Here is a 13,851-nt window from a genome sequence, read left to right on the forward strand (position 1 = left end):
TCAACAGTGTCAACAGGGCCCAGGTTCTGTCTTTCCTCTGCTCTACCCTGTTCATGGTATGGGCTTTGTCCTCAAGTAGACTCCTAAGGGACTGGTTTATTCTTGTATCTGTTTCTTTCAAATGAATGAAAGCTTCCCAGAGGCCCCCAGCAGACACCCCTCTTTGCCCATCATGGGCAAGGAGGATGGGATCACCATGTTGAGCTTAGACTCAATAAATGCCAAGGAGTCAACTAACCTGACCACTTTAGCCTTCAAAGTTAGCACCTGTGAGTTCATCAGGGTAGCAAAGCCAGGACAGGATAACACATTGCAGAGCCCATCAGTGTTTTAACAGTCCAACCTCAAGCTCACCCTCTATTCTTTTTTTTTTTAAATGTATGATGGTCTTTATTAACAACTTTATTGGCAAAAAAGAAGAGAGCAAACTTTTAAATAGCTTAACACAGGGCATTGTAGCTGATTCTGTCAGATAAAAGTAGTTCCATTTTAAACACCCATCTGATTGCCCAAAGATATACAATACTGAATCTGCATATCCTTTTATGAAGTACAGTGCTTTGTTTTAGGCTTTTAGGCAGTCTTTTAAGCATACAAATACAAAAGAAATTAAATCACTCATTAAAAACTGTGTCAAATGAAGGGTATTTTAAATGTAAATTTATGTTGTTCTTGGTAATAACACATGCCCAGTGAAAACTAAAAGCTGGAAAAGCAGTCACACTTCCTACTTGAATGGATAATTACAACGATCAATCATTTTCTGCAATAACCATTATATTTTCAATTTATCATGAACTACTCTGAACTTACTATGAAATGTAGACAAAGTCAGAAGAGAAGATGGAGGGAGAGTATTCCTTTTTTTTTTTTTTTTTGGAGGAGGCTAAGCCCTCCAGAATCAGCATGAGAAATAAACATCCTGTTCATTCTAGGCAGAAAATAATTAGTCAATTTCAACTCATGCTGAGTTGACTTAATTTTTTCATTGACTTGTTTGATGTCATTCTTCTAAATCGAATGTATTTAATTCTTCTTCTAGTTCGTTCAAATCCTCCCCAGTAAAAAGATTTTCATCAACAGGAACAGCATCGATGGTTCCATTTTCCTGTCCCTTACCTTCATTGTCCTCTTCCAAATCACTTCTTTCACCATTTTCAGCCCTACCTCCAGAAGCTTCACTTAATTTATTTTCATCTTGATCTGAAAAGTATATGTGCTGAATCTTTCAAGACTAGCTACCATAATACCTGTCTCATTTACATCTCTTGGGATACACAGGCTTAAATCTATGTCATTTATGCTCACTGAATCATCAACCCCATCACTACCTGTTCCCTGGGTGTAGCAGCTATCATCTGCTTCCTCCTTCTCATCATCATCAACCAGTTCAGGAAGAAATTCAAACGCCTCTCGGCCCCTGATCACTAGTGCTTTCCCTGCTTTGAAGTCGGCTTTCCTTCTTTTCATATCTTGTTCAAGTTTATCAATCTTTTCTTGTCTTTTCCTTTTCTTCCATGCAAGATTCTAGAGTGATTTTGGTAACATTTGGACCTAGGGCAGAATGCTCTCTTTCAATTAGATCTTCTAATGAAATTTCATCTTCTAACTTTTTTCAACACAAATCCAGGAGGAAGTGTATGACAATACATGCAAATATCACCCCCTCCAGGGCGTACCCCAAACCAGCCATACTTGTTATTTTCAATAGCTTCAAGGAAATGCTTGCATACTATTTGAGTTTTTGGTTTTTCCTTTTCCACCTCACCATGCTTCTTGTTTACTACTTCTTCCAGCTTTTTCTCATCCCAGTTACCCACAGTATCCTTTTCAAGTTCTTCCTCTCTTGCATCAATGTAAACACTTCTCTTTTCAATTTTCTCTCCAGAGTCAGGTCATCAGAAAACTTACACTTATCTCCTTTAGTACACTGTCCTTGCTTGAAGAATGCACATACCACGGATTTGGAATCTGCACCTTTACTTATTTTTTGAGCAGCAACTACAGGTTTGAACAGCTCATTTAGTTCCTGCAATTCTTTCTTCTTGTCATCTTTCTTCAATTTCTTTTCAGCTTCACTCCTATGCTATATGACGTGGATTTTGCTGACCAAATTTAACTTAATGTGTGACAGCCTTGATAAACTTTTGTTGCTCCGCTCCTTTCTTATTCTTTAAACCAAAAGTTTTGTCTTTCATAATCTTCTCCTTTTTCTGCTCTGCCTTTTGAGCCTGTTTCTTGGTGGGCATTGCAGAGACAGATGACACCGGCCACAGATAAGCACAGCTGAATACCGTCAGGGGATCTGGCCCTGCGGCAGGCGGCAGAGGAAGACCCAGGTGCCATCGCCCCACCGCACAGATAGAGAGTTGCTCATTCGCCCCCTTTGTGACAGGTCGGTGCCGCAGAGCACTGTGGGTAGTGAGGAGAGGCGCCCTCTTCCTCTATTGGAACATCTTTGCTTTGCACCCCTTAAGCCACTCAGTGGTTTGGCAAGCCTGGAATAGCTTCTCATACACCTCTTATAACAGCTGAACCCCAGTATATTTCAAGGCTTGATAATTAGTAAGTGGAGCCAATATCTTTTCAATGTTTGAGCTCGCTCTTTGTTGGGACGACATTTGCCCAAGTCTGACAGAACACACATCTATCAGGGTGTCACTTCAGGTCTGTCTTCTCCTGGTCATTAAGATATGAAGGAGTTCATTCATGCTAAGGTCCTACAGAAAAATGTTATGTCATATAACAAACTAGACAACCCATATCCCCAATCACCTTTTCCACTGTGTGGTTAAAGGGACCAAGGATCCCTGAGATGCTCTGGGGCATCCCTTCAAACTGAAAAAATTCAGTTTGGACAAGAGAGTGTATTTGTTTTTTGTTTTTTCCCCCCTTGCCACAGTTTTTTCTTAGTACCACTCCTCACCAAAAACCAACACCAAATTACCACCAACTCAGTGCCTGGAAGCGGACCCCAACTCTGAGAAAACCTGTACATGTTCCCATTGTGCCCAACTGTTTTACCCACTATCACGGTGGGGAATTTATAGGGCCCCGATGATAATCAGTAGTTCTTCAAAGCATTTCTGTAAATCTCCGATTTCAAACAATAAAATCTATTTCAACCTGCTGTCAACACAACCCACATTCCATTCATGGAGAAAGAAAAGGATATTCTAGTTTAGGGCTTCTTTTTCAGTCTCTCTTCCTGATCTCTAGGTGGTTAGAAATCCTTGTGATCGAGCCCCGTTAGAGTTATCTGCAGGTCAAGGTGCTAAAAACCCAGGAGCTGACTGATGAACGAGTGGTCAGTAGTTAAAAAAAAAAAAAAAGAAAAGGCAAAACCCAGGAGAGGGCCAAAGAGCAGTACTTGGCTCTGTGTAGCCTCTCCCCAATCCACCTACCACACCTGGGGACCACTTTGTACCTACTTGCTGCCTTTGGACAGTGCCAACATTTTTTAAAGGTTGGATTTAAGTTTAAGATCAGACAACTGGTAGCTAGAAGGGTCAGGATTCAACCCATGTCTCACTCCAAAACTGTTTTCACTTTGCCAAAATCACATGCTGTTGGTATGTCTCTCTACCTAGAAAACCAAGACAATCAACTGGAAATCTATCAGAGCCACAAAGAGAGCTCAGTAAATTGACTGAGTCTAAAACAATTTTAACCATTTCAGACAATATAATGAAAAATGTTACTATTGAAGGCACTTGCCAAAATCAAGGTGACTCCTTCTCTGGGCTGTTTCTAGAAAGAATAAAAAGAAATTAGTAGCAATGGCTGCCCTTCAGGAGGAAAACCAGGTGACTGAGGATGGGGGTAAGAGGAAGACTTACCCTTCACTGTACTTTTGAGCTTTAGATTGCTGTGCCATATGCACATATTATCTATTGGAAATAAGTAAATAAGATTCCATAGGAATTAATAAGCAATGAGGCAAAAATTTCAGGATGTTAAAAGGATATTAGACATTAGGACATTAGAACTGCCAATGAGTCATTCTATCACCTCTCCTTTACTTTTCAATCCAAAACAATATTAAACAACATCCAGATGCTATCAGATAGATTTCAACTCTCTCTAATGAAATTTATGATTTTTTTCAAATGTCTAAGAAGACAGGAATTGCCTCTGCTGTTTTTTAGGGATAGAGAACAAAGTTTACTTTTAGCTGGGGGACAGTTTGCTCTGGGGAGGACAGTTTACAACCCCTTTTATTACTTCCATTTGGGGCAAAACGATTATCAGATTGAGATCCAATTAATTCTGTTTCAGAAGGTTAAATGTGCATATCTCTTTCTTTTTTAAAAGAGAGATATTAAACAATAAGAAATCATAATTTGGGGCAGAAAGAGTTCCCACAGCAAAACTTTACAAGCATTTAGATTTTTTTTCATGGCAATTATGAAATTTCTCTTTTGCAAAAGGTACACACAGATCTTGGGCATCTTGATCCCTTTTAAGATCTTGCGTAATTTAAGTAGAAGAGTCCACAGTCAGTTTGCCAATCCCATGTGTTTCTCAAGAAAGGAAAAATTATTAATTGTATATTAAAATGCTATAGTTATATAAAAGAAAAATTGACCAAGAGCTTCCTGGAACAGATAATATTTACAACAGCAACCAAAATATAAAATATACAGGAGTCATTTTAACAAGAACTATGCAGATTGGGAAGAGAGAACACCAGAAAACTTTTCTGAGAATCGTATGAAATAGGGCCCTGAATAAATGAGGAGACTTGCAGAAAGCAGTGGCTAAGAGCTCAGACTCTGTGGTCACAGGAACCTGCTGTGCTTATAAACTCCTCACTTGTACAAATGGGGATACTTATAATACCCACTCCAGTAGACAACAATAGAGAGATACCCAGTCCTACCTCAGAGAAGGGGTGTTGCTACTTGTGATGTTGTCTGCATTATACCAGCCTCACGAAGGATAAAGATACCAGCATCTTCTGCAACAGATGGGACAATGTCCTGGACAATTTAGGCCTAAACTCGTGATAAGCTGTATTTTCTAGTGCGGTCTCTAATATGAGTATCTGCCCAATGTCCATACTCTTAGGCATGCATGGCCACTGTATTAGAGTTCTCTAGAGCTGCAGTCCCCAAATCCAAGGGTGTGGACCAGTACCAATCTGTGGCCTGTTAGGAACGGGGCCACACAACAGGAGGCGAGCAAGCAAAGCTTTGTCTGTATTGAGAGCTGTTCCCCATTGCTTGCATCATTGCATAAGCTCCACCTTCTGTCAGATCAGCGGGTGCATTAGATGCTCATAGGAGCACGAACTCTACTGTAAACTGCGCATGTGAGGGATCTAGGTTGCATGCTCCTTATGAGAATCTAATGACTGATGATCTGAGGTGGAGCTGAGGCAGTGATGCCAGCACTGGGGAACAGCTGCAAATACAGATTATCATTAGCAGAGAGGTTTGACTGCACAATAAATGTAATGCGAAACCTTCTCCCCCACCACCCCCCATTCTGTGGAAAAATTGTCTTCGATGAAACCAGTACCTAGTGCCAAAAAGGCTGGGGACTGCTGCTCTAGAGAAACAGAGTCAAGAGGTATGGGGGAGGGGTGTGAGAGAGAGTAGAGGCAGATGTGTGTGTGTGTGTGTGTGTGTGTGTGTGTGTGTGTGTGTGTGTAAAGAGAGAGACAGAGAGATTATTTTAAGGAATTGGCTCATAAAATTATGAGGAGTGGCAAATCCAAAATTTGTAGGGAAGGCCAACAGGCTGGAAATTCAGGTAAGAGTTGATGTTACAGTCTTGAGTTCAAAATCTGCAAGACAGGCCAGCAGATTGGAAACTCAGGCAGGGCGTCTATGTTGCAGTTGAGACAGAATTGATCTTCCCTAGGAAATCTCAGTCTTTGCTCTTAAGGCTTTTAACTGATTGGATGAAGCCTACCCACATTATGGAAGATAATCTGCTTTACTTAAAGCCAATTGATTATAAATGTTAATCACATCTACAAACACTTTCATAGCAACATCTAGACTAATGTTTGACCAAACAACTGGGCACCACAGCCCAGCCATGTTGACACATAAAATTAACCATCACAGCCACCTCCCAACTACAAGGGGCCTCCTAGACCCACCACCCAGACCATCTTTCCTTCCCCTATTCACTTTCAGGGGTTTAGTATTTCTCCTTTTAGATCCTCTTAACACAAAAGGGCTGATAACATCTCCCTTTCCTGTAGACTACATGCCTACTTCGGTAGTCTCCTCAGCGCCTCCCAAGGGAATCTCACACACTCATACACATACCCCTTTGGGGAGAAGGAGCAATTTAAAGGACACGAAGGTAATTTATCCTTTAAAAGCTAACCAAGGTGACTTTCTGTTCTCCTCCTTCACTTGAGAAGGGACAGAGAAGGAAAGAAAAATATATACATAGATTTAAACTCTAGTGGAATAGCCAGCTACATATGACAGAAAAACAAGGCAAATAATCTAAATGTCCTGCAATAGATGGTAGGTTGAGAAAAAAAATATGGCTCATATATACAAGAAACTACTATGCAGCTGTTAATGATCTTACGGAGAAGATTATTTCATCACCTTGAAAAATATCCACCCTATAGCAAGCAAAAAAAATAAGGTCACAAAACAGTATGTTCAATATGATCCCAGTTTTGTAATATACATATAGTAATTATACACATAAGTAATTTCATCTATGTATAATTTAATTTTATATATATAGTCATCTAACATAAGATTATAAGGACAAATCATTATCTTATATGCCATTAAATGAAAGAACACTGCTAAATTATGACAGCGTCAATTTAAGATAGATCCCAATTTCAGAAATGTTAAAAAGATTCATCTTAGAACTAATGAAATACATATGTACATATGGACTATATATGCATAGAAAAAAAGTAGATTATACCAAAACAGAAACATTGGTTATCATTAGGTGATATAATTATGGATAATTCATTGTCTTCTTTGTGGTTTTCTGTGCATTCTAAATTTTGCATATTGAAAAGGTGATATTTGGATAATTAGAAAAAACAATATATTTACCACCACACACCAGCTCTTCTCCTTTTCTCTCCTTTTTTCTTTCTTTTCAGATAGAGTCTCCCTATGTTGCCCAGGCCGGTCTTGAATTTCTTGCCCACCTTGGCCTTCCAATGTGCTGGGATTAAAGGCGTGAGCCACTGCACCTGGCCCTTTCTCCTTTTCTCTTATTCCCCCTCTATTCTCTGCAGGTCCTTTGTCCAGATCCCAATACAGTGCCATGCTGAACCATATTGGAGTTCGCAGCAAAAGGGAAAATACAAGCTCCTGGCTTTAATGTATGCAAACTCAGTAATATTTTCAAAATCTACTTCTTCACTTATTTCATTTTCAATTGAAAGGTTGCCATGTTTAACAATTTCTCTTGATCAAGTGATGACCTTAAATAAATTGTAATTAACTTAAACAGAAGTAAAATCATAATAAATTCTGTTTTGGAGTCAATAAAATACCTAAAATAATGTTGTGAGTTTTAATATGCCTACTTTTTAACTTTAATGCTCTATGAAAAAATAACCATTAAAAAATACAGAAAACCATGTGTGGAATGGTGCACATTTTTCTTTTTGCGTCTATTCTTTAAATTTTTGATACTTTGTCCATCATAAATTTTTTGCATTAATTTTGATGTTTTTAAAATATTGCATTAAAGTATTATTTATCTTGACTACTGAGTGTTTTGGTGGCCCCTTAAATTTTGCACCCAAGGCAAGTACCTCACTGACCTCACCTAGTCCTGGCCCTGACCCAGTCATGACACTTTTTACATTTATCAGCCTCCCCAATAGACCATGGGTGTCTAGAGGAGAGAGGTATGGCTTATCTATCCTTGTATTTCTGCATCTGACCCAATAGCTAGCACAGAGACAAGCACATGGTGGGCTTCAACAGCATTATGTTGAAGGAAAGAATGAAGGAAGGAAAGAAGAAAAACAGCTAATAATAATGGCTAACAATTATAACATCTATTGAGTGTTTATTGTGTACCAGGTAATGAGTTAAATACTTTGCTTAATCTAACAACCCAATAATAAAAATAATATGTCCATTTTACAGATGAGGACATAGAGGCACACAGAGGTGAGTGAATTATAATGCATGAGCGATTATGGCAGAACTTGGAACAGATCTGTTTGGGTTCCCAAAACATCTCTTGCTTTGACTGTTTTTCTTCTGAGCATGGAATAAGATGAGGAGGAAACATGAATATGGGGAGAAAAAAGGTAAAGAAATATGTAATTTAGAAGAATCAAACTGTCACACTTTCACATCAGTTATCTCACTTGGGCTTCACAACAACTCTAGACATCACTAACCCCACTTTATAGATAAGAAACTATGACACAGGATGCAAAGGGAGACTCGTTCAGTTCCTCCTGGTGGGGGTCAGTGGGGAGTGAGATAAGAGGTTAAGAGGTAATGACAGGCGAGCTGGGTTCCCTCCTAACTGCCGGGGTAGCTCATGGCATCGCCCCACCCCCCACCCTGCCACTTCCCCAGCTACTAGAGTCAGCACCTCCCCATGAAGGTCAGGTCTCCCTCATTCTGCCCCACCCAGAGGTGGGCATCCTCTCACCAGGGACTGTGTGTGGAAGGGACCTGATGAGGGCCCGAGCTGACGTCAACAGCCTCACAGAGCTGCCCTCGTCTCACTTCAACTGATCTGCTCCCCACCAAGTTTCCTGCCTTCGGTGGGGAAACCCCCTGAAGCACGCTGATGTGAAAAGTGAAACTCAGAACACCCAAAAACAGAATCTAAAATGATCAAGAAATAAAAACAAGATTGGGAGGAACAAATGAAATGCACAGGACTTCCTAAGAAGGGGTCGTCTTGGGTCTTCGCAGCTAGGGGAATTCAGGCATGTCCTGCAGAGGCGCTTATGGGAAGTTTTAGTTATGAACATAAATAGATAATTTCTGGAGAGAGGGATGAAGGTCCAGCAAGGTAGGAAATGTAGCTTTCATTGTATATCTTTTCATGGTGCCTTAAAAAAATCTGCATATATAACTTTTTCATTTAAAGAAAACCATTCTTTAAGTGGCCTGCCACCAATGGAGGCTAAAGTCACTGTCACCATTCTGTGGTGGCTTATCTACAAGCCTTCCTGGAGCAGTGGGGAGGGAGCCACAACCGTCCTTCCTGCTAGGAGAGAAGAGCTCAGTCATGACACATTAGGGGTGGGTCACACATTCTGCGGACTACATCCGCCTCCAAATTAGGAAGCTAATTATTCTGAGGACTCAAAGTCACATTTAAAATCAGAGTCAGCTGAAGTAAAATCTGATGAGTAATTTGCTTCTGGAATGTGAAGCACACAACACACACTGATGCTCCTTTTTGGGAAGCTGGGCACAGCGCTTTCAGGAGCTCTAAGCTGGGGATAGAGTGATCATGACCCCGTCTTGGGAAAGAACAGAGATTACTCACCTCAGTTCAGGTTGGGTCCTGACCAAGGCTCAAGACCCAGGTCAGCATTACACAATCCCTGAAAGTCACGGAGCAGAGTGGTAGGAAGGAAGGAGCAAAGACAATAGGTCAACCCTGTATGGGGAGTGTCTAGCCCCCAAGAAGAGGGAAATGAGAGGCAGCATCCCACAATCTTCCACAGGAAATGCCCCTATGCTGAGAAAGATAGCTCTCCAGTAAGGCAGGAGACAAGATGGAGGCAGCTGGGGCAGTGAGTTAGAATGAACCCTGAGAGCCTGCAAAGGGGCAAAAGAGGCGATCTGTAGACAGCCAGCTTCTCTTTAGGGGCTTAAACCCCAGACTCTCTGCTGTAAAAGGAAGGGAATTGTGGGAGGAGGGGTTATCAGCTGTTTTGAGTAGGGCAGATTGATGCCTCCCTTTCTATCCACGTGAGAATGTCAGTCTTTCCCCATCACTCTAATCTCAGGTAGTTGAACAAGCTCTTCTTCCGCAAGCTCTGCTGGCCTTCTCTCCAGATTCTATCCGGTAACACCTCTGCCTCTGGCCTCTTTCTCCATAGCTAAACCCTACCTTGGGGCCCCAGATTAGAAAACAAGATTATTTTTCTTTATTGAACTGTTAATCTCCAAGTGGCTTTCCCTGCCCTTCCCAGTTCATATCAGACCTATCTTCTTGCTAGGATCTACCCATCCATGCCCCTGCCCCTAGGTCTTGGGGTCTTAGGAATACAAACTTATTTATATATCAAAACAAAAACAGAATTATTGGCTCAAGTTTCTACCAGAGAAAAGTTTCCAAATTATAGGCTATTTGGAGTCATCCATGCTACTTCTCTATTACTAAAATAAGGACCGGAAAGATTGCATCACAGAACTACAGAGCTGGTGAGGACCCACGAGCAGCAAGCCTCTGGCCAGAAGATTCAGAACATGAGCTTGGGAACTGGATTTACCTGGATTCTAATTCCAGCCCTGCCACTACTGGTGCAATGGTTCTCAAAGTTGAGTGCACACCAGGATCACCTGGAGGTCTTTTAAAACACAAATTGCTTGGCCCCATCCCCAGGGTTTCGGATCATTTAGGTCTATGGTGGGGCCCAAGTATCTACATTTCTAACAAGTTCTCAGATGACGATGAGGCTGCTGGTCAGGGAACCACACTCTGAGAAACACTCCCTAGCTGTGTGATCAGCTGCCTCTCGTGTATATTCGGGATAATAATCGTAGGCATCTGCTGGGGCTGGGGTTTACCTGCCACCTGGCACTTGGAGCCCCTAGCAACGTTAGGGGCACACGGGTAATATTAGCTCTTGTGGGATGGAGGGGAGGAGTCATTTGCCCAAGACTGCCCAGCAAATGAGAAGCAAACCTGGGACCGGGACCAGGCTCCCCACTGCCCGGCCGCGTTTTTCCCCTCCAGCACTGAGGCCTCCGGGCTCCGAGCGCTCCAGCCCGCGCGCAGTACGCTGCGGTTCCATGCACGCGCAGCCCGCGGCTCAGCTAATGCGTGTCGTCTTTGGGGTGGCTAGGACCCTCCAGTCCTTTTCCACGCCGAGAGCCTGGCCGCGGAGACTGCACCCGGGGCGGGGGGGCTGAGATCAGCACAAGCCGCGGCAGCGCCGGCGGGCGCGGCGAGAGCCCGGCTGCACCTGGCTCCGGGAGGGGCGGGGCGGGCGCGCCCGGGCAGCCGAGGAGGACCCGCCCCGGCCCCACCCTCCGGCCGTCCCGTCTGGAAACCGCGAGCGGCTCAGCGGCGGCTCTGCCTCTGCGCGACAGGTAAGCGGCCGGAGGACCCCGCGACCCTCTCCCCGGCCCTGGCACCCAAAGTTCCCCGGCTTCTCGGGACTGGCCTCCAATTGAGCTCGCTTCTGCCAAGTCTTCGCTCCCCACCACCCCAACCGCCAGCCTTCTCCTCCTCCTCTTCCTCCTCGCCACCCGCCCCTGTAAAATGAAGGGGCTGGGCCAGACTGGTCCCTCCTGCCTTTGCTCTTTGCTTGTCGCTGTGGCCTCTAGCTCCTCCCTCGGTGGGACCCCCCCCCTTTTCGCCTATGGAACTAAGAGATGAATGGGGAGCCCAGACCTCTGGAACTTGCAGGAGTAGGATGGGGACAAGCCATAGCCCTCCCTCCAGGGCTCTACACCCTCTTCCCCTCACCCACTCATGCCTCCGCATTCCTTCTGTGCCCCGTCTCCCCAGATTGGGCCACAGCATGTGGTCTGGTACAGAAAATCTTTCAGAGAGTTTCCCTCCTGCTGGTGCCCGTGCCACGTTGCGCCTGAGCAGAAGGGGCGAACGAGGGGAAGGCTCGCTGGCGGGGGTTGGTCTGAGCCCTGCTTGGTTAACCTCCCTCCCGAGGTTTGGGGCTTTGGGGGGCGGGGAGGGATCTGCATGGTATTGTGAGGGGGGCAGTCTGGTGAGTGTTCATGACTGTGACTGTCATCCACTTCCTGATTTCCCCTTACTTGTTCAGTGACAGAAAAGAGAATCAGCTTGTTACTTGCCCCAAGGGCCAGTCCTCCTAGCTCCAAACTTCTGCAGAGGGTAGGAGGGGGCTCTACTGCACGTGTAGGGCTGCTGCTGGTGGTCAGTTTGCCAGCAAGTTTGGAAGAGACCCTCTCTATTAGCCAATAACCTATCACAGCAGTCCCAGAGAGGGTGTTGATGCTGTGCTTCTCAGCACACCCCCAGGCTCCAAATGCAGTTTACAGACACTGGGTGAGGTTAATAATTTTGGACACACCAAAGAGCCTTGAGGGCTTATGCTCATTTTACCAGAGATGTGTGTGCATTATGCTGGCCCTATGCTCCTCTCCAGACAGATGAGCTGTATCCCTACCCATCAGAAGAAGGGTAAGAAGGATGAGACAGGCAAATTCATGTGATAACTAGCACCAGGTCAGGTAAGGGGTTTGAAACATAGTTGGGTTCAAATTATCCAACAGAAGTCAGCCAGTATCATTGCCAGCATTTCCCGAACTCCTGTCCTTTAGCAATGCCATGCACTTTAGGAACCCAGAGGTACCAAGAAAAAACTTCTTCCAGGGCACCAGGGCAGTGAGCAGGACAGGACCATCAAAGGGAAGAGGGAAGTCTGGAGAAGGATACTGGGCTGCTCAAGATGACCTCACCACAGAAATCCTGCCCGCAGTTGGCAGGACAGCTAACTCCCACCCACAGCAGCACGGAAGAGCTAAGGCCCCAAAAGCGGAGGCCCTGACATGTGTCAAGTGCCCTCTGAGATCAGAAACATCTTAGCCCAAGTTCAGCTGAAAGAAATCTGGACAGGAAATATAAGCATGGATTTAGTCCATGCAGCCATTGCCTAGAACAGAAGTCAAGACTAGGAGGGCAGCTAACCCTAGGGCTGAGGGATTCTTAATGCAGGGAGGCAGGCAGCTGACTCAGCTCTGTCACTAATTTAGCTGTATAACCTTGGCCAAACCCTCCCTGGGTGGGGAGCAAATGAGAAGGTATATATGAAAGTGTTTTGGCAAAGCTCCAAGCACCAGCCAAATGCAAGACAGTATGGTGTCATGGTTAAGAGAGTGGGCTTTGGAGATACATGGGCCTGAGTGCAAAATTCTGCATCTGCTTCTTTCTAGCTGTGTGATATTGGTCAAGTTACTTAATCTCTCTGTGCTTCAGTTTCCTTTTGTGTAAAACAGAGCAGATAATTGTAACTTGATTTGATATTAAAAATGATGGTATTGTCCTAAACATCCTCCGGCTCCCATGGACATGGTCCAACATCTCCAACCCTGGAAATGAAACTGAGGACCAGGGTGGGTGCATCTATGCCAGAGAGACCCAGTGAATAGCCATGCACAGCTTGGGTGGACTCAGCTCTTCATATAGTCCTCTGCCCCTCTCTGGGAAAGTCCAAAATGTCCATTCTCATTTGTTGGGGATGAGAGTGAGAATTTGAATAAGCAAGAGGTCAAGTGCAGGGCAGTGCCTGTCTCTGTGCTGAGCTCAATGCTGTAATTGTGCTGTGTAAAGGGCTTGCGTGGTGAACAAGGATGGGTTCAGTCCAGGGAGAAAAAGGACTGTTTTGTGGCACCTGAGAGCCCTGTGGGGTCAGGTTATTCGCCTGTACCCTGTGCAACCTGGTCCTGAGCCCTCGGTAGAGATTTAAAGGAAGAAACCTAATCCTTACTCTCAGCTCTGCAGATGACAGAGAACAAAGGACACACAACCCAGGCAGCGAGACAGCAGAACCGTATACCTCAGGTCAGTGGGATGCTACAGGGATTAGAAAGCCACATGGATTGCTCAGGAAAAGCATTCTGGAGGCAGAAGTGTGGGGACCGGGATTTAAGGATTGGGAAGAGAAGGAAAACAGGATCTAGGTGGCCTAGTGTCTGGGCCTGTTGG

At 44.3% G+C, this 13,851-nt stretch overlaps 1 protein-coding gene and 1 pseudogene across 2 annotated transcripts in view; one reads left to right on the forward strand and one right to left on the reverse strand.

Moving 5' to 3' along the window:
- Nucleotides 1-953: 953 nt before the first annotated feature.
- Nucleotides 954-2,388, reverse strand: LOC123640361 (annotated as a pseudogene).
- An 8,820-nt stretch (nucleotides 2,389-11,208) lies between these two features.
- GALNT6 (polypeptide N-acetylgalactosaminyltransferase 6) overlaps nucleotides 11,209-13,851 on the forward strand; it is a 30,705-nt gene continuing 28,062 nt past the window's right edge. For both annotated transcript variants that reach the window (XM_045554884.1, XM_045554885.1), the window contains exon 1: nucleotides 11,209-11,252. The gene's annotated coding sequence lies outside the window, so the exon portion shown is untranslated. The remainder of the gene's footprint in view (nucleotides 11,253-13,851) is intronic.

The sequence above is a fragment of the Lemur catta genome, chromosome 6 (genome assembly GCF_020740605.2).
Source record: "Lemur catta isolate mLemCat1 chromosome 6, mLemCat1.pri, whole genome shotgun sequence".
Taxonomy (NCBI): Eukaryota; Metazoa; Chordata; class Mammalia; order Primates; family Lemuridae; genus Lemur; species Lemur catta.